Source organism: Bombus flavifrons, chromosome 16 (genome assembly GCF_040668555.2).
Source record: "Bombus flavifrons isolate JBK064 chromosome 16, iyBomFlav1_principal, whole genome shotgun sequence".
NCBI lineage: Eukaryota > Metazoa > Arthropoda > Insecta > Hymenoptera > Apidae > Bombus > Bombus flavifrons.
In genome coordinates this window covers 3522145-3543734 of record NC_138457.1, presented here as the reverse complement: position 1 = coordinate 3543734, position 21590 = coordinate 3522145, and the positions used below count along the sequence as shown (strand labels likewise).

Here is a 21590-nt window from a genome sequence, read left to right as displayed (position 1 = left end):
TGTGAAGGCTGCCGCAATAAACCGCGATCTCGTTTTTCGTGTGCTTCGTTTTTCCCCTTTCACGAATTTTTCTCTCTGTCTTTTTTTTCTCGGCGTCATGATCCGGCTTGAAACGAAAACCGGAAAAATCATTGCAACCACGATGAACAGGAACGCGGTGAATAAAGAGACAGACAGATTGGTAGAATCGTTATTTGCTTGGTCGACGAGGATCTGCAGTGTCAACGACATTGTTAGATTAAGTTTTATCGTTCAGTTGAAATGTTATCTTTGATAATATTCGTCTCGTACGAAAGTTATATTCAATCGATCAATTTAGATTGTAATATGATACAATAGAATACGCAACGTAATACACCGACGGAAACATCTTTTCTCTATGAAAAGAGACGCGTTTGACAGAATTTGTAGAATTTGTGAATGAAGAAAGATTGAAGAACATTTGAGGAAATTTGAAGAAATTTTGTAGAATAATTGTTGAGAATTGTGGATCCTTTGAAGCCGAAATAATGTTATAGGAACACTAAATTTATACTGAGGATTAATATTAAAATAGTAATATATTTATTTCATGGACGATTTCTTATATATTCATCGATACACACTTGCACGCGTCTCAGCCCTTTCTTCTATACCCGACTGTTAACCGACTGTACAGTTTACATTCCTTTGTTTTCGAAACGCTGCGCACACACATACTTCCATACACTGATATTCACATACAAGTATCTCTACTACGCATTTAACCCAGTCCAGCACAGAAAATTATACATATCTCAACAATAATATCAAGCAGATGTGAAGAAACTTTAGAAAGAAAGATGTTGCGTCTATCCTGAACTGTATTAAAAATATTATAATTATGAAAACTAAATAGTTGAAATATAATGTAAATTTTGTAGAATATTTCTAATATCAAGCAGATAACGTGAGGAGACTTTAGAAAAAAAGATGTACTGTATTAAAAATATTATAATTATGAAAACTAAATAGTTGAAATATAATGTAAATTTTGTAGAATATTTCTAATATCAAGCAGATAACGTGAGGAAACTTTAGATAGAAAGATAAACTGTATTAAAAATATTATAATTATGAAAACTAAATAGTTGAAATATAATGTAAATTTTGTAGAATATTTCTAATATCAAGCAGATAACGTGAGGAAACTTTAGATAGAAAGATGAACTGTATAAAAATATTATAATTATGAAAATTAAATAGTTGAAATATAATGTAAATTTTGTAGAATATTTCTAATATCAAGCAGATAACGTGAGGAAACCTTAGATAGAAAGATGAACTGTATAAAAATATTATAATTATGAAAATTAAATAGTTGAAATATAATGTAAACTTTGTAGAATATTTCTAATGTCAAGCAGATAATGTGAGGAGACTTTAGAAAGAAAGATGAACTGTATTAAAAATATTATAATTATGAGAACTAAATAGTTGAAATATAATGTAAACTTTGTAGAATATTTCTAATATCAAGCAGATAATGTGAGAAAACTTTAGAAAGAAAGATGAACTGTATTAAAAATATTATAATTATGAGAACTAAATAATTGAAATATAATGTAAGCAAATGATTCGGTTCAAAGATAGCAATTACAGCCTCTACTTTATTCATTAATTCGTTAAACTAATTTGTACGATTCGTTAAAATTGAAACAGCGTTACTGCAAATCGATTAAAGCGTTCTAATGTGCTGGAACGTTGGTGCAAGTGGAAATGTTTGGCAAAACAGCGACAGTAAAAGCGGCAACGTTAAATCTAACAAGGTTGTAATTCTCGTCCCATAAATTTCGCCGCGTCTTCGCTCTGAATTTCGAATGGCTCGGTTATTTCCATGGCTAACTGCGTTTCGTTCCTGTCCGCGTTATCTAACGTCGTCTATAAACCGTTAAACCTTCCTGTTGTTCCCCTTTTTTTTAGTTTTCGTTAATCGTCGAGCCTGTTAGTCGTCGGTGAAATATCAGATTACTTTTTAACGGAGAATTATTTTTCCTCGTGGACGTTCTTGAGAATGTTAGGTGCAAAGGTTGCTCGTCTAACTCCGTGTTACAGAATATTATTAAAATTTTAGAAAAACAATAAATGTCCAGATAATGGAATTTTCTAGTAATAGAACGATACATAAATCTTCCGATATTTACTGAAATATACTTCAATGTGTCATAAATAAATTACGTTGAAATTAAAAAATATTGTTCGTCGTAACAGGTCCCAGAGATTCTATTTTTTCAATCGCGAATTTGCATGAACATTATCCGCAGCCTGCTTACGACGTTTCCACAGTGAAATAATTCTTTGCTCAAGTTGCATCTGCTCGTCTAATTTAATTATTAAAATTAATTATTCTGCTCTGTAAAAATACAAATTTTAGATGAACGTGCACTGTTTACCGACCGATGTTAAAGTCAAAATACACGTGGAAACTGTGGAAAATCGCTAACAGCGACGGCTTAATTATGCATGGAAAAGAGCAATTCCACGCGATATTCTACGCCATAGGAGACAAGATCACATTCTTGCCACTCGAGTGCGCCCTCCAGCTCCATCTGATGGCGTTCCTCGCTTATTAGACCCACAGGGTGTAAAGAATCCTATCGTTCCTCCAATTTCGCTGAGTTCGCCTTCGTTTTCCCAGTGATGAACACACCTAAGTGAGAAACTTTTTCGGCAGAAAGAACTTAATCAACCGGCGAGATAAACTTTTTCTTATTTAACTAGTTTTTATTTAACGAGCTCGTCATACTCAGCTCGTCTGGTTGGCAATCTATGGACCAGATGGGAAATGATTTTCCATTTATATCTTCCATGTACACTTCCTCTCATAAGTTTATTTTATTATAGCCGCTATTAAGCCATTTCTCAGGTTTCGTACATTAGATTGCTACATGTGAACTATCGTCTTTTCTTTTTTTATGTTTGCTTTTTAAGTTGCTTTTTAAATACGAGGAAATTTACTACGAATCGGTACATTCGATGTTCAGAAGATTTTTGACAGTAACGTGAAACTTGGTTACCGCCACGTTCACGTACAGTCGGAATATTCGTGCGGTCTCCTTACGCGAACTTCAACCTGGAAGAAGCGCGACGAAGCTTTCTGGAAACGTAAAATTAGCATTTGGGGAAGATTAAAGACCTAATCCACTCGAGCAGTTTCTTCACGCGTAAATTGTCTTCAAGAGATTTATAAACGTAGGGATCGTAACAGCTCCGTTTTAAGACTCTCGAATTTTAAAATCCAGTCTTTAGAATAACGAAACAAAGTAGTCCTTGAAACAGTTTGAAAAATTGAATGATTTGGAGAATTTAATTTTAACGACATTTAATATGCACCAACGTAAGAAACGTAGAACGCAACAATTAGCCCAAATGATCAAAAGCAAATAGTTAATCGATTAGAGTCTTGTGTTTATATAAAGTTATAATGCAACATATCTGTACATAGAAAAAGTGCAACACATTTACAGGAATTTCAATAACGCAATAAATTACAGTAATTATATATTGTTCCCGAAAATTGTTTAATTACCAAAAGTGTAAAATGAATTTGATAAGAAAATTGCAAGAAATCACTAAAAATCTGAGTCTGTATCGTAAAATTGTTCATAGCGTGCATGGAACCGAATAACGACAAATGAAGTGATAAAATAAATGCCAAAATTAATCGAAATAGATAGAAAAGAAATTAATTTTACTATCGAAACAAAAGTTGACGATTATTGTTATAATAACTCGGACGAAATGATAATTCTTAAGATTCTCAGAATAATTTTTTAACGATTGTTTAGATTTAAACTAGACTTAAATTTTTTGATACTTAGTCCCAATACTTATGGAAGATGATGTATTGGGTTGGCAACTAAGTGATTGCGAATTTTGTCATTAGGTTAGGTTAGGTTAGGTTAGGTTAGGTTAGGTTAGGTTAGGTTAGATGAGGCTATGTTATGTTAGGTTAGGTTAGGTTAGAAGCAAAATCTAAAGAGTCACTTGATTATCGGAAAGTTGGAAAATTTCGCGTTTCGATAGCCTTTTGCTTTTCATGGAAATGTATTTCGCGAAATATGTACTCGAACGTTAGCGCTTTTACGTACTCTGTTTTACTAGAAATAATGCAAAGCTTTCGGCTTGCTGAATTAATTCACTTAAAATGAAAACTTGCGTAAAAGGGTATAGGGTTGGCTGGGCACTTAAAACTTTCAAATAAATTGCGGAAGTTTCACCGTTTTATTTTAATTCCAATTTTAAAGTGCATTTCAAACGCGCCAGCCTATTTCAAATTCTCTTGCACACACTTCGAATAATACGATCGATATTTTTGTACATTCCATTACGTCTCGATTAGCCCTTTTTAAACTTATTTTGGCTTTCTAGTTACTAAAAAATAATAAAATATCATCGTCCATCGATCAAGAAATTCCCTCGTCCAACAGATACTATCGATTTCTATGCAACAAGAAATTAATTGTTCTACGTATACCAATGTAAATGGATATTTTACAGTAATTCTATAATTCTATAATGGTAGGAAATTTCTGAAAATAAATTCTTCAATTATTCAATATACGTAGAACAGTTTCAGAAGAAGATAGACTAGAAAGATGGGCTCGGCCCATCAAATTCCATCGGCTTCCTTGAAACAACACACAATGGCTGAAGCTCGGAGATATCGAGTGGCAACGACCTAATGGCTTAATGCCGCCACGATTATTAGTTAAGGGTTAATTATGACAAACGCGTGCTCGCTCTCTTAAGTTCGATTTGAAGGCTAATTAGCGCAGAGTGCTCTTGCAATCGAATTTGTGGCGGGCCTGGAAAATTGTTTCAAAGGTCTGAAGCTGCGTTTCAACCTGCGATGACACACTTTCCCAAGTCAAAATCCAATCGAACCTTGGCCCAACTCTGTATGGCGTTGAATACTTTGAAAGGGAAATAAGAAAAAGGATAACGAGGCCCATTTGCGAATCCAGGCGTTTCTCAAATCCTCCATTTCCATTCCCATGGCTCGTAATCGGATTTACGCTTTTCTTTTTTTTTTTTTTTTTTTTTTGTACCATAGTATCAAATAAAGCAGACAGTTGTTTCAACATCGATTACAAATTAATACAACGAACAGTATAAATGAATTAGCGATAATAGTGAGCCCTAAACTCTACTTTCGTGTGTTCGTGCTTTCGTTTCGAACTATTAGTAACCTCGATAATGTTCGTATTTATGTTCGTCTCAACGAATGTAAAACAATCTTCAAACGAAATATCAGTTTTTCTTCTTTAAGAGTTTTATTAATTATATTTGGCTGATGGTAAATTTAATTTAACAAGAAGAAGAGCCGCAGTTTGCCACTGCCTGCAATGTACATAACTATATATTCCAATCTCTAATTAATATGGATTAATATGTATTTGGTGGGAATTCATTTCGCAAAGTCAACAACCCACGATGGCCCGTCGTAACAAAAGCTTGCACAGGAATTCGAAACAATGTCGTATACTATCTTCATTCTAAATACATAAATTCTTTTTTCTTACTGCAGACGTAAGACTGGGTAAATCGACTTATTCCATTCTTCTTTTCAATTTATGAAACGTAAGACTCTTTCCTTGGTATTTGCCCCTTAAATAGGAGCTTTTAGTTTTTACCAAAGGCAATTCAATCTCCTTCCTTTTCTTCGTTCTTCGTAGGCGAAAAAATGAAATTCTTTTAATCTTGCGAAGGAAGCGTAACACGTTTTAGTTAGAACAATGTTTGATCGATCGTTTAAGGAAATTTTGTATGGTCGATACGAGAGAATTTTCCAATATTCAGTAGGTTTAATATCGAAAACCGTGTCAAGCATTCGACAGTCGAAGAAAGAATCGTGATCAAGATGAAAGAGACAGCGTTTCATTTTACGTAGAAATATATACCGTTGGACTTTGCTTCTCTGCTATCTAAATGAGGAACAGTATCACAGCCAGATAACCAGAATGACAAGAGAAATTTGCTTTTACATACAGAAAGCTAGGTAGCAAGAAAGCTGACTAAAACTATTATTTTTACTGTGAAAAGGAAAAGTAGGAAAAAGGAAAAATTAGAAATTAATAATTACATTATATAACAACGAGTAATTACATTCGTTGCGATGTTTTCTACTTGTAAAAATTACAAAATTCCAATTATAACAACGTTACGAATTCTTCGATATTTCATATCGTGAAATTGTCGAAGATTCCTTTCAAATTTTTCTTCTAAGGTTTACGTTCTTCCAAAACAAAGCAATATTTTTGTTTTAAATTATAAAACTCGACCAATGACTTTGACTAAGTCGCTAATTCTATAAATCATAACGATCAACGTTATTGCAAAGAATTAACTTAAAAAAAGAAATCTCTTACAACATGGAACACCAATCAACCATGATTTATATTCACGGAAAAGGGAAAAATTCGATTACGTTTCTCGTGGCAGAGTGAAAAACGCTGATCGTCTGTCATCCTTCTTTTCAGTGGAAATTCTTTCATAGAAAATTCTATTAAAGTAGAAACGCCGTTGCTGCAGTCGGCGTTCGAAACAGCAGCGAAGCTTGATTTTCCAAAATCCGGTTACAGTTTCTAAGAGGCTGTAATCAACCGGGTATTTTATTATCACAGTCGAAGAGAAAGGATTTACGATTAATACGAAACACCTAACGAACCGACATTTTTCAACGTTCTCTCGACCATACAAAATCTCGTATTACGCTCAGCTTTACAAACAACAGTAATTTGTGGCCTTAGGCATCTTACACAGTCTGTGAATCAAACAAAAAGAAAAAAGACTCAGATACGTATTGTCGAGAGATATAAGTAAAATGGAAAGAATTTGCATATCAAACATTTTTGTAAAATAATTCGATTGTACCATTTATGACCATTGTTCGTAAAAGTCGTATAAAACTGACTACCCTTGAAAGTGGCGTCGTTCTAGCAGATCTACGATATAAGCCACGATATATCAGAGACATGTGTTAAATTTCCACATCCTCGTATTTCAATATTCCATACTGTACATTTAAATAGCCCAACATCTATCATCCCGTCACTCTACGTTTCTCAAAATATGGTAAACGGTTCTCCTGGAATGATCATCGAAACACGTTGAGAAATACCAAGAGCATCCAAATTGAGCCTCAAACGAAATACGCAAAATTAACGATAAATGAAATTAGCCGTCAACAACTCCCTTAGATGTTGGCGCGTGCGTGGAGTCGCATAAAACGCCACCCAAATCAAAGGGTAAACAAAAGAAACTGGCGATGAATGTTGAATCAGCCCAAAACGACTGATAACATTGATCGTCTTGAAAATTGTACGGATTTTCGGCGAAAATACTGGGAACCGCGATGGATGATCGAGTCCCATTTCGCCATAGAAGGTTCAGTTTTTGTCAAATGTATCGTTTCAGGGCGATTCTACCTGGTCATCGGCGCTGTTGAAAAAGTATATTCTATGAATCATGGTAAAAAACGTAGGAAAACGCGAGTGAACGTGTGAACCATGAACGCGTGCACGGAATCCCATAGAAACACGCGGCGCCTAAAAGCGAGCACCAGCTGCAAAATGGGTGGATGGGCGTTTGATCGTCCCAATTAACAAGGCGCTACGCAACCTGAACGAAAAAGAAAAAAAACGCTAATAAAGCATTAACCCAGATAACCACGCAATCTGGCGTCTTGCTGGAAAGAGAAGAAGCGACGAAACTCGTTCTCTTAGGGATCCTCACCCGGTCCAGTCTAAGAACCAGTCGCTTGCTGCGGGACTTAAATCCAACCGCGAGCCTGATCACCGGTCCTCTCATCCCCCTAGTGTCACGTCTTCTCCGGGGGTGTGTCTCCGTGAAAATTCACCATATTTACTACGACAAGTATCACCACCCCCTACCAACCACCACCACTTTCACAACCACTACCACTTTTCTTGCCACCACTACCGGTCTTCACCACCGCCACCACGTTTCTCACTGGTCAATGAAACTTTTGTCTCCGTGTGTCATCTGTACAACGTGTACATATGTGTGTGTGTATATATATATATATATATATATTTATACGAGCCGTCCGCAGGTCAAAGTGGTTAACTCCTCTTTCTCAAACTTTTTACATTTTAATGGCAAATCACTGGTGCGTGAACGATGCTCATCTCATATAATTCCATTTGCTTCCTCGCGGAGTTAACCGATTTCGTAGCTAAACGGCTCATATATATATATATTTACATGTATAATTGATTATACGATAACGCGAGAGATACGAACGTGTGGGAGGGTGAGTATGTAAATGCGAGGGTGTGTAAGAGGGTAAGGAGAAAGAAAATAGACACGAACGAGGATACAGAGAGAGCGAGAGGTCGCGATTCTGGCCTCCTGCGGTACTCTCGGCTCGGGATGCGAGAGAGCACTGAGTTCCGAGTGGATGGAGCCCCTGATACTGAGGGTGCACAGGCCGAGAGAGAGAGAGAGAGAGAGAGAGAGAGGGATGTTGGGACGACGGAAGCGTCCGCTCGGTGGAATCGACGCGCGCGCGTATTTCGAGCGTGTTCTCGGTGTTGTTTCGCGAGCGCGTTTTAGGGGTGGGAAAGTGGGGTTGGCAGAGAGATACCGATGGTTCGTCGAGTGGCACTCGGGGCCTCGAACCCGACGTCGTCCTGCGCCAGAAATTCTGACGCCTTCGGTTATAGCCGATCCGCTTTTGTTAAGGATACCACGGCGTGAATACGTACGAGGGTGAAGGTGAGCGACGAGAGCGATTTTCGGGCTGCGTGCTTTCGCCGTTGCTCGTCGACTTGGTTTGCAGTGGCTCGTGGAAATATTTGAACAGTTAGCAGAGAAAATTTCTATGTACGTACGTAGTACGCGCGTTATATAAGACGTTCTACAATTTTATATAGAAACGCTTCATACACAGACATTGTTTCACGTGGCAAGAACATTTCTGTACGTCGATTTGTAGCTTCTTTAGGCGTTGAGTAAATTTCCGATGCGTAGAACGGACAAAGTTGCAGGCCAGGACGTAATACATGTGCAAGAGTTGGAGCAATTATCAGAGAAAATTTGCATGTGCTTTGTATAATTCAGTTGGATGGGAGAATTTCTGTACGTGGATTTTGAAGAAGGCCAAGCGGAAGCTATCAGACCGATCGACTTGATCTATCGCGCGCAGTTCCACATGCCAGCGGCGTTACTTCCGCCGCTGACACGAGGGGATCACACTTTTTGCTCGGATCTCTGATTGTCCCGAAAGAGGTGGAAACGGCACCAAGTGAATTAGAATGGGGGCTCGCGGCTCGAAATATTCGTCTTGACTCGGTCGACGTGAAAAATTAACGGCACGTAGGATACCAGCGCACGAGAGATATTTTTCAGCGGATCAGGCATCTGGAACGTCTTATTATTAGACTGTAGGCTCTGGGGTTAACGTTCACGACGACGCCGATTCATCGAGCAAAAATGAAGAATTAATCAAGTTCTCGGGCCAAGTCGCGATCTCGGTCCTCCTGTTTCGCTGTAATTCCACTAACATTATTAGCGAACTTTCGCAACTCAGGACGCTGCACGCTGCGTCTAATACCAGGCTTTTCAGGCTTCCAGACCGCATCCAATAGAAAGAGATTTTCTCACGTTTCGCCAACAGTTAGCTTCATCGGCAGTCGAAGAACGCACCGACATCGGCCTTTCTATATGCAACTAACTAATTCCTCTAATTAAAAGATCTATACACTATGGAGCTGTTCCATATTGAAAATTTTGTTCGCATGTTTTTCTAAATTGAGATGTCTGGTATATCCTTTCATCGACTAAATGCACATGACATTGGTATCGATTTCGCTTGAAACAGTAAAACACGGCGAGAAGAAAAACGAAGCGGATCTCGCTTAGTTTCGGGGATATTTGAGTGCATTGATTAAAATTGCACGCCTCCCATATACCGGGTGGCCCACTTTACTCGTACACCTTAAATATCCGTTTAACATTGGAAGAACAGGGCTATTTCACACATCCTACCGATTCTGAGTATTCGCGAATAAGTTAATATAATTGCACACTTCCCATATACCGGGTGGTCCACTTCACTCGTACACCTTAAATATCCGTTTAACGTTGGAAGAACAGAGCTATTTCGCGCATCCTACCGATTCCGAGTATTCGCGAATAAGTTAAAATAATTGCACACTTCCCATATACCGGGTGGCCCACTTCACTCGTACACCTTAAATATCCGTTTAACGTTGCAAGAAAAGGGCTATTTCGCGCATCTTACCGATTCCGAGTATTCGCGAACAAGTTAAAATAAAACCGCGTAATGTAGGTTAGGTTTGCCACGTGTTGACGATTAACAAACCCTTCCTCCGCCATGGTACCAGATATCTAAAGATCTCCTGTTGGAATAACAATAAATTAATAATAATGAAACGAATGTTCGTGATTCTACGGTAACACAATTATCGTGACTGTGGTCACAGTACGTCGTTCGACACTCTAAATTCTAATTCTCGAACGGTAAATCGCGTGTCAGGAGTAGTTTACGAGGAAGAAATGGTCCAGCTAACAGGTTAAAGGACGATTTTTCCGGATGCAATATACGAGGCTACTCGTTGGTTTATGTTATAGCAAACCAATAGTAGAATCTGGCCACAGTATCTACATTATCTAGAACAGGCAGGCCAGCAGCTGAAACTGTGTATACAAGCAAGAGCCTTAGAATGCAGTTTCTCGTGAACATTGTATCCTGCTTGACTGTACGCGAACTTGCGTAGAAACGACGTCACAACATCTATTCTATGTCCTGGATAACATGGATATTATCTGCTTGTTTTCTGTGTATGTAGTTTCGATTTATGGATATAGCCTATGACAAAATTAGGGCAGCTTTGGAGTAACAATTATTCGCCATTACGTTAACTTTAGTTACGAAATTATGAGAGATTTGCAATAATTCATGGTTAAACTTGTTTAATATTTTTCTGTATCCATTGAACGTTACAATTTTCGATTTTCGTTAAGTTTGTAGAAAACTGAAAGATCACACGACCTAGGAATAACTTCATTTTTTTAACTATGATATTAAAATATAATAGTCGTTAAATTAGTTGATGGAATCATTTTGGCGCGAAAATTAACGCATTTAATGGTAGTGCGCTGATGTTCTCATAATCCTACGCCATAAGCATAAGCCGCGTGCTAAATCCTATCATAACAGGTTAAGCCTCGAATAATACGAAACTCGACTAATACCATACACTGTAAATGATATTTGCCAATTTTACATTAAATATACATAGAGTGTAGTTAAAATAATTACATCACAATTGTTGCCTTCTGCGCGCAATAATAACAATTTATTCGATGGACAAAATTTACCTAATAGCCGTAAATTAATAATTGAGGAAAGAGACTTTATAGCGAGTGTTACGGAAGAAATGGTAAAACGGGGGGAATATCGTAGCATTTGCTCAAACAATTTATCGTTGACCTACTTGATACTAATAACTAAAGGAAAACGATATTAATGGTTGGGAATTCGTGCATAGATTATTAGCAAAAGATATTAGGCGAATAAAGAAACCGATGGAACTATGGCACGTATTTATATGGTAAAACGGTAATTTCGCGCGGACCATCTATTTCAAATGTCAGTCGTAGATTTCGCGTATCTGTGCGTGTCATTCGCCATGGAGCTATGCTCGTACATCGGAACACAAAACTTGGCACTGCTCTTACGTTAGGAATTTAATTAATTTTATATACAATAAATAAATATCAATTAAGAAAATTAATTTACAAATGAAGTTTAACCGCTATTGCTGGCAATAAATTTATCTTTATTAAAATTATTTCCTAAATTTAACTTTCATTAATTTAGTGAATCTTATTATTAAATTATTATTAATATTTAATATTAAATCATTTTATATAAATATATAAATTGAACTAATTAATAAATCATCATAAAATTTATTTTATATTATTAATACTTTTAAAATCAAAATTTAACATTCAATAGATCCTCGCAACAAAAACAAATTATTGCCACGTACGTCGTGTTAAATATAAATCGTCTGTGGTCATAAACGAAGAATGAGAGACACTTGGTGCGATTCAATCAAAACGTCGATACATTTATCGTATCTTCAACAATTTGCAAAGATACTTACCACGCGCGAAGAGCTTCAGAATGACAACATTTTTAAATCAAACGATAGCTTCTGAAACTTGTAGCTAGCTACTGGAAGTTGGCTTGTATTATTTTAACGACGATGAGGAGAATTCATTTCTTCAATTTTCACAATGTAATCTGCCTGACAGTCGACGAGCCATTCACTATCAAGTGATAGATTTATTATTAAAAAATTATTCCAATTGTTTCTCATTTCTGTTAAAATGCTGTAAATTTCAAGAACAATTTACGTGGAGAAGCAGGAACCTTAGGCTCGGTACCATTCGCAGATTTTCAATAGAACGTTCCTTCCGTACTTTTAACCCGCAACGCTGGCGGCTACCTTTGGTTTTTGGCCAATCGATAGGAAAATATATTGATACCACTCTTATCGCAATGTGCAGTTGTCTAGAAACTTTGGTCTAGTTCGGAGTATTTTGAAGCATTTCCGGTTAAGGGACGAAATTTAAGGCTGGACGAGGAGCTACAAAAAGTAAGATTGTTAGTTAAATTATTATTGAAATGTATTATACCAACATCGAACCCGAACGGAGTCTCAGCGTTCTAAGCAAATTGCACTAATTGTCAGCGCAGCCTGCGCGAAATAGCGCAATCGTTTCACATGGTCTTCAGTGTTCGCTGTCATAATTTGCCTGATGGCTTTATGTCGGTTTCTATATGTCGGTTCACTATACGTTGCACAGCCTTTTGGGATGTGTTCGATCGATTCTGACTTTTTCCTGTCGCATACTTGGCATAGTTCTTCTTCATTTATACAGGGTGGTTGGTAACTGGTGGTACAAGCGGAAAGGGGGTGATTCTACGCGAAAAAAGAAGTCGAAAATATAGAATAAAAATTTTTCGTTTGAAGCTTTGTTTTCGAAAAAATCGACTTTGAATTCTCGCTCGGTACGCGTGCACTTTATCACGTCTCGTTATAACGGATCTCACTGTAGATCGTTGTCTCGATGGAAAAATTAAAAAAAAAAATTAAAAAAGAAAATTTTTATTCTATATTTTCGACTTCTTTTTTCGCGTAGAATCACCCCCTTTCCGCTTGTACCACCAGTTACCAACCACCCTGTATATCGTGATACTTTGCTGATTCTACTGCTTTTCCATTCTTCCCTTCCTGCCAGTCTTATTTATCTTTGGGTTTATGCTCGAATATAATGTACAGGGCGGACGATATGTAATTGACTGATTTCAAAGTTCCGCTACTCTACGTTACGTTATTTTTTGTTCCGCTTTTATGCAACCATTGCGTCGAACATTACGTCAAAGCAATCCGTCGATGACGGTGATCGACATGACGTTGGCCATCTTGATCGCCTGATTGAACTGCGCTTCTTTTTACGGGGTTTCCTTAAACGCGAAGCGTATGTCGATAAAGGGAACACTATGGAGCAGTTGAAGAAAGTTGCTATTGGAGAAACAATAGCCAACATGACTTGTGAAACGCAGCGACAAATGTGATTGAAAGGGCTGCACTTTGTGCAACGTCTGAAGGCGAACATCTATCTGATGTTATGTTGCATACGTAATTTCCCAATATTAATTAGTGACTTGTATTTAAAACACTGTGTTTCGTTTTGTTTAAAAGTTATAATTAGCTGGTGACAATTAGAATCAGTCAGTTTTATATCGTCCACCTTGTATATTCAATTTATCGATACAAATACGATAATAAACAGCGTAATTTCAACGTAAATAAGATAAATAATGTTATTTGAAAATAAACGTAAATCTCGATAGAGATACAGAATAATGCGGAATTTCAGAGATAATTTCAGGGTGAACAAAGTGAATGGAATAAAATAATGGACCGATACAAATTAGCTGTTGTAATGGATGAAGAAGATGGAATGAAGCGAAAAGAGCGTAGAAGGAAAAGAGTAATATACGAGCACGATTTCCCTTCGCTGTTTATTATCTCGTTCATTTACACGCGAATACATCGCGTGCAATGAGCCAATAATTTTTGGTACACCGCGTACATTCATTCAGCAGATCGAAATAAAAATACGAAATACTGTACGTGCTCGGCTTTGCTTTATTATCATACGTATCTTGTACATCGTATCACGTTTCGCCATTATCTGGCCCATTATATGAATTTTTTAACCAACCGAAGATAAATTATTTTCAATTTGATCGACAACTGTTTCGCGTGTCCCTTTTTATCGTTACATGCGTTGTGATTTCTATATTCCTTTTAAAATAATTATCAGACGTACAAATGAGCAATTCAAATAAACCTAATTAATTTTCTCACCCTCGTTCGCTCATGTATCGTTCGCACGTTTTGCTGTTGGAAATGACATTTTGTTTGACGAAAATCAGTGCAACGTAATCCCAATAAAATAATCAATTCGTAAGCGTCAATAATGGCAACGAACAAAGCGCATAACCGTGTGGCGGCACTCAACAGCAAATACCACCACTCGACACTAACTAGCGTCGAACGACGGCAGCGAAGTGGTTAGCGCCTTAGGTTACGAACGTTCAGGACCCGGGTTCTCAAATCCCGGCGACCGGAGTCCGATTTTTCTTCCACGCATCTAAATTAGAAGAAAAATAGCAGTACCCCATCAGCGACATCTACAAGTATCACGGACAACACTTACGCCTCAACCGTATTCTTTACGAATTCCAACGAGGAAAAGACGCTGAAAAGAACGTGCGAATGGATTTGTCGTATTCTCAGTGAAGGTATCGTTATCGTACGATGTGTGTGCATTTCCCTTTTTATACGGTTTAACGCTAGAATTACCGATAGTTAACACGAAGCTATTTCTACCAAAACCAGTGAAAATGACTGGTCTTTAAAAAATACTTAATAATAGAATATTTTTATATTTATTGATTTATTACTTTCTTACAAAAGCAATTCCATGTTATGTAGTATATGGTATTATTAATCCATCTAGGACCATGATAGGACGAGGGTTGGCACGTTTATAAAATTGTAGAAACAGTCATTTTGACTAGTGTGGTACTAGTGTGGTACTAGTGTGGTAGTGTGGTGGTGTGGTAGTGTAGTATTAACACTTTGACTGTTACGCCGAAATCACATGTTTCGCTGAGGGCGCCACGGGAGTATTTTTATTATTCAAAGCATATAATGGCAAAATAATAATAAATTCGTGCTATAAGACAACATTCTTCCCCAGTGGACCGTTTATCTTCTTGATGGTCACGGGTGACCACCGTGGCGCCTTGGTGACAGTTGATAACGACATATTATAACTTCCTTTGTTTCAACAAACCATTCGCTTTCGTTATTTCGTCGTGAGCAAAACGTGCAGAATATATTGTTGAAACGTGTAGAAGATATTAGTAAACAGTATTTGCTCATTCTATATATAATAGTAAGGTATGTTCACATTTCTAACCTCAGTTATATGGTTATAAAACAGCGTTTACGATTATTTTTTGTTGTTATTTCTGTATTTAGAGGTAGGATCACAATAGCTATTATTTTATTCTTTGGATAAATCTATCACACCGTTCTGAGCCGAAAAACCTTTATTGCACTTTCTTACATGGACTAGGGATAAAAATAGAAGAAGATCTTAAACCTATCGATTAAATCTATCGATTGTATCTAGAACTATCTTCTAGTTACTATTTATTGTAACTAGCGCATCTGCATATGATTGGCGGGCACGAATTCACGTTGTCATTTTCAACATTTTTTAAGGTGTGTTTATAATAAGATGCAAGCTTTGTTCTCATTTTTTTTTATTGATGTTCTAACAAAAATGTGTAATTGTTCGAAGGGGTACATTTTATTTCAAAATATCTTCTATCTATCGTTTATATTCAAAATGCCTTAACTTCAATTTTCATTCAATTTTTACAATTGTAAGAAATTGAAGCGCTCCGGTCACCAACGACCAACGTGGCAATTTAAGTGTTAAAGGTTTCGGTTTGATCGACGAGCAACGCTCTGGAGGCCCAGAACCAGCTGAGAATTCGGCACAAACGTGAGAACAGCTCGAGGAGCAGTCCGGGCTAATGCAAGAAATCATTATGCAATCGTTTCAAATCATCTGCATAAGACGAGAAAGATGCAAAAAGGAGGAAATGTGGCGTGAAATTGCTTCTCATACTAATCAGATATCAGAACGAGTCTTAGATGGGAAGCTACGCAGTATCACCCGGTGTATCCATTTCACGGCGCTTCCTCAGCTGGACGACTTTATCGAGTGAAAAGATCATGGCATTCTTTCGAAGCGAAATTCATCAGCAATCTGAATGATGACTTAACCGTTTGAGTCGTAGGGATCATTAAAAAAACATGGTCGAAAATTATTATTATTATTATAAAATATTATTATATTTTGCGTACTATTAGTTTATAAATATTTCAACTTTTATTCAATAAAAATTATTGAGAACATAACAATGAAATACAAAATACCGTCAGTTGTCCATAGCGTTCAAATGTACTGGCACTTATCGACACAAAATCTAAAGAGATTTTTAAACAAGGGCGATTATTCTGAATGAAAAGTCTGTTTGACTTTCTCTCTGAATAAATCTTGATCTTGCCTAAAAAATATGGATTATTTATTTGTGTATATATAAATGTAATAACGTAAATTCTTAGGGTAAATCAGACGATCGATTCTGGAAAATCGAGTGTGTTTTGGGAATAATGAAATTAAATACAATAACAGTTAATAACAAATCTACTAAAAATTTTATCTAGGAAATCGAGGGTCGATTGTCCAAGTCTTAAATTACTGCTCTTCTCTCGTGATGTATTGGATTGGCAACTAAGTAATTGCGGACTTTGTCAATACCATCTAATGACCAAATCCGCAATCACTTAGTTGCCAACCCAATATTCTATTTAGCAAATGGCTGCCGGTGAAACAAAGCAAAAATAAAAATGTCGATTGGCGGGTAATTTGAATTTTATAGAATTATACGTATATACATGTAATAATATGGTGAAAATGTAGCAAAGTAATCGACACGCTGAAGTGTCGCACAAATTGATAATAATTAAAGAGCGATCAACGAGAACCGTGAAGACGATCGAGTTTCCTCAGCCACTCGTATTTAAGCGATAATGGAGATCTCGTTACGCGGAAGAGCCAGATATTAATTAATTTTCATTCCGGAGGAAATGAAGTTTTCGAGGGTTCGTTTCCGTTTTCCTGTTTGCCTTGTTACTCGGCCGGTAGAGTCCGCGTTTTTCAATTCTACGCATCGGCAGATTACCTTTTGCTCTTCGCTCGCGACTTCTCCAATTGGAAACGAATTTTCCACCGTCTACTTTCTTCTGATCGAGCGTTGATCGCGTTGTGTTATCGGAATTAACTACGATTTGAAGTCATCGTAAATCAGAAGCAAAAGAATATCAGGATCAAAATTACACAAATTCTACCGGCGTTTTTAAATCAAAATAAATTATATATGAAATTGTTATAAAATTAATCACATTTAGCTAACCGATGTCTAATGGCGTAGCAATTTACGTAGTCCCATTAATCTTCCTAAAATGGGCTATTAACGCTGCACCTTGATCAGCACATTTAACGACGAATTCTTGAAAATTTCATCTGCTTCGTTGTAACTGGAAAATCAATAAACCGTAAATGTTTCAATGCTTGTAGTAAAATTACTACTTTGGTGTACGCTAAACAATATTGGGGAAAATTTTGTTCCAATAACAAGTGATGGATAAAGATAAAAAATAAAATAAAGATTTAATCGTACAAGAATTTAGCCGAATAAGAAATTATTCGTGTACAAATTTATCTGAATAAAAGTTTCATTTTAATCAAAATTATATATTATATGTATATAAACAAGGATAAAATTGGTAACGAAAATATATTTTCAAGCTTCACTGTCCAATTGTAGCATCGGCTTTTATAATTAACATTTTTCAGATACCAAATTGGTAAGCTTGTTGTTTCTTGGTAAATTAACAATAAGAATCGTGTTGGAGTCTGTGTATATTTGTACAAAATTATTCCCATTATTATTCGTTATTCGAATAAATATAGAACATAATTTGTTAATAACATAGATAACGCGGATAAAAAATAATTATACCACAGATAAAATATTCAGCTTATATGAATTTATCCCTAAGATAATTATCATAAGAAAATATTTATTCGAAACAATTCGAACGATGACCAACTCTGGTGCTAAACGGGAGGAGAACATTCAGTCACCATTTTTTAAATTACAAACTGTTCAAATATTTTAAATTTAGAAACCGAGTTGAGAGGGAAGTTTGTAAGTTGGAAATTTTCTATGAAATAATAACGTTATTGTTATCAAACAGGAGGATAATAATAATAAGATCGAGGACATAGATAGAATGGATTTTGGCAACGGACAAGAGGCACTTTCTTACAATAGCTGGCAGCAGAGTAAGAACGAAAGACGATGAATCAGCCTGACAAATTTTCTCACGTGTACCCAGCGAGTGCTGTTGACGCGAAACTGTCTGCCAAGAATTCGCTCTTTTGTGACATAGGTAGAGATCATGATGTCTGATGAAATATAGACTTGAGCTTCTAGCCATCGGATAAAATTGATTAGCTTGCAACTGGTTACTTGGTTGGAAAATATTTATTAACAATGGAATAATGTAGAATCTGAAAATAATAACGAAATGTGAGATAAAATCAAACAACAGATATAGTGTAATAACATAGGAGAAAATATTATTACATATTAAAATATAAAATGTATAATATATTTTATATATTTCATTATAATAATTCAATTATATATATTTTATTATAATATTATATATCATTAAAATATATTTATATAATTATTTAAATATATATATTAAAATATATTATATGTCAATAATAAAGTATATAAAATATATAATATATAATATTATTACGTATTAAAATATAAAGTATATTATATATTTTATATATTTTATTATAATAATTTAATTATGTATAATATATTTTATATATTAAATATAAAAATATAATATATAAAATATATTATATATGTCAATAATAAAGTATATAAAATATATAATATATAATATTATTAACATTAATTTTGCTTTTACGCGGACGTTCCTTGGTAATTATGGACAAAAGAGCACGCCTCATCGATTTCAATTACCTTCAAATACGAATTTCATGCTAAGATCAACATTCCGGACAACTTTCCTCTACATAGAGTAGATCCTCGAACATCGGACACTATCCGTTCCAGGAGACGCTGGACAGTTCGAGCTTCGAGTTGGTCGAATATCGAATTAAATTGTCCCATTTGAAATGGCGTAAGTTCAATCGATCCTTTCCATTCGACATGTTCTCAATATGAAGCATTGCAAGTACCTGTCTCTAAAGTTCTTATTAATAAATGGTAAGAAAACAAATTTAGTACGCACACTGAGACAATCACAGAAGAACTATACCGACGGCTGCAAGAACGAGCGTCGAAACGACGAACGTCCCTTTGTTTCTCTTTCTTCTTCTCAGCCTGCATTTCGCTGTTCCGACCGGGCCTGAGCAGAGAGATCACGTGACGCTTACACAACGACAAGCAACTGTCCGTCTCTTCGCACCAACTTCCAGTTTTCCTTCAAGTTCAGAAGCTGGATTTCCCCTGACACGTTCGTTCGAATTGGAATTGTTCAAATATCGACCGTTCGAACTTGCACTTGTCCTACTGTATGTGTTACCGTCGCTTGCGACCTTAGTTTCTGACATACAATTTTGCCTGGAAATAAGCCGCACGCTCAGGATCGACGAGATGCTCATTACGAGTCTGGCGTGCTATTCGGCTTCACTTTATTCTCGAACGGGACAAGCGAGAATACGGAGAACGAGCGAGGAACTCGAGATAGCGGCGGATCGTATAAAGCGATCGGTTGAGCAGCACGTAACACGCGAGGATTGCTAAACCAGAGTCAGAAAGCATTGTACGTATTCCATTGGTCTTCTACTGAAACGAGTCACTGTTCCTTGGATCATAAAAATTGATGGCTTCTCGCTTTCACAGATCGCTTACTCATTCTGCGATCTCTTACTCTGTCGGTAAATCAAATAAAAAAAACCTCAAATGGAAAGATAATGAGTTGTCTGTTTCCAGTGAGAAACCAGTTGCTTGTTTCGAGGAAAAACTGTATCAGCGGAAACCTTCGATACAATTTACGTCACGATTACGTCGGATTGTCGAGTAGGCGGCTGCACTCTTACATAATCCAGTGTAAACTTAACTAGCTGATGAGAGAGAGAAAACCATTTTAAATAGATAAAAGAGAAAAATGGGAAGGCTACTGGATAATGCTAACGTGAAATATTGGGTTGGCAATTAAGTGATTGTAGATTTTGACATTAGGTGGTAATGACAAAATCCACAATCACTTAGTTGCCAACCCAATAATTTTCAGTGAATCTATCGATCTATGAAATGTTATATACTATGTCTTACCTGTCTGTTCGTCATGTACTAATAAATTAGACTCAGCAGGTGTCTATAAATGTCCTTAACGCGTAACGTTTTCAGCTATAGACAGAAGCGTATAATAATAAATGATAGTAGTCGAATTTACGACACACTTACAAAAGCGAATGAAATAAATACCAAGTCGTGCCAACGTTGTGCAATATATTAATCTAGCACTTAACTAACATTTAACTAAATTAAAATTTAATAATCTACAACCCATCGATTTATCTTTTTTTTTATTTATATTGAAGATAATTAGCATCGATAAGTTAAGCTTGGGTTGAACTGTACAAAAATTGAACGACTATCTATACGCCAGAATAAAGCGTAATGGAACTCAAATTTCATTGAAGTTTTTTGAAAACGTCTCGGTGAAACTAGGGCTGAGCTGTGGCTGCGTGTGTAGAAAAAAGTAATTCACAGTGTCGTCCTTGACAGCGTATCTCAGGCCCATGAAATCGGGAAGATGTTCCTTTTTCTGTATAATTACCGTTTTCTTAAACGCTTTAGCAAGAGAAACCAATTCTCTTTCTGCTTCTCCCTTTTCTTCACTTTTTTTTTTGGATTTAATTTGTCTTAACATGGTTGAAAACGGCGTCTCGAGTTTCACGCTTTTGATGTTTAAAAATATCCATTTCAATGTAACATTTTGTACGAAGAGATTTTTTTTTCTGTTCTGATTTTTTCTCTTGGATCTGCACTTTGATTTTGTTTCACGTTTTTCCTGAAATTTAATTACAAGCTCTTGCCCATTGTTTTTTTATTTTACTTCCTTTTTGTTTTTTTTTTTTTTTAATAGTTCAAAATATACTTGGCACGAAATAAAATAGTATCATTCATTTCCTGAAATAAAAAAAGATAGAAATAAATAGAGGAGTTAATAAAATAAACGAACTAAAAAATTACTGGAAACTAATTTCCTTTAATTAAATGGACTACCCACGTA

General features: G+C 36.1%; 2 protein-coding genes and 1 long non-coding RNA gene across 3 annotated transcripts in view; 1 reads left to right on the top strand and 2 right to left on the bottom strand.

The window, feature by feature from the left end:
* Nucleotides 1-8235, bottom strand: part of LOC138187964 (histamine H2 receptor) — a 74150-nt gene extending 65915 nt beyond the window's left edge. The window contains exon 1 of the mRNA XM_069129273.1: nt 7756-8235. The gene's annotated coding sequence lies outside the window, so the exon portion shown is untranslated. The remainder of the gene's footprint in view (nt 1-7755) is intronic.
* Nucleotides 1-21590, top strand: part of LOC138187960 (midasin) — a 133727-nt gene that overhangs the window by 82064 nt on the left and 30073 nt on the right. The gene's annotated exons all lie outside the window — the stretch shown is intronic.
* LOC138187971 (uncharacterized) lies at nt 17348-20105 on the bottom strand. The gene is made up of 3 exons (XR_011175304.1): nt 19310-20105; nt 17640-18813; nt 17348-17477 (listed from the first exon to the last, which is right to left on the bottom strand). It is a non-coding gene; the product is annotated as an uncharacterized LOC138187971 (long non-coding RNA).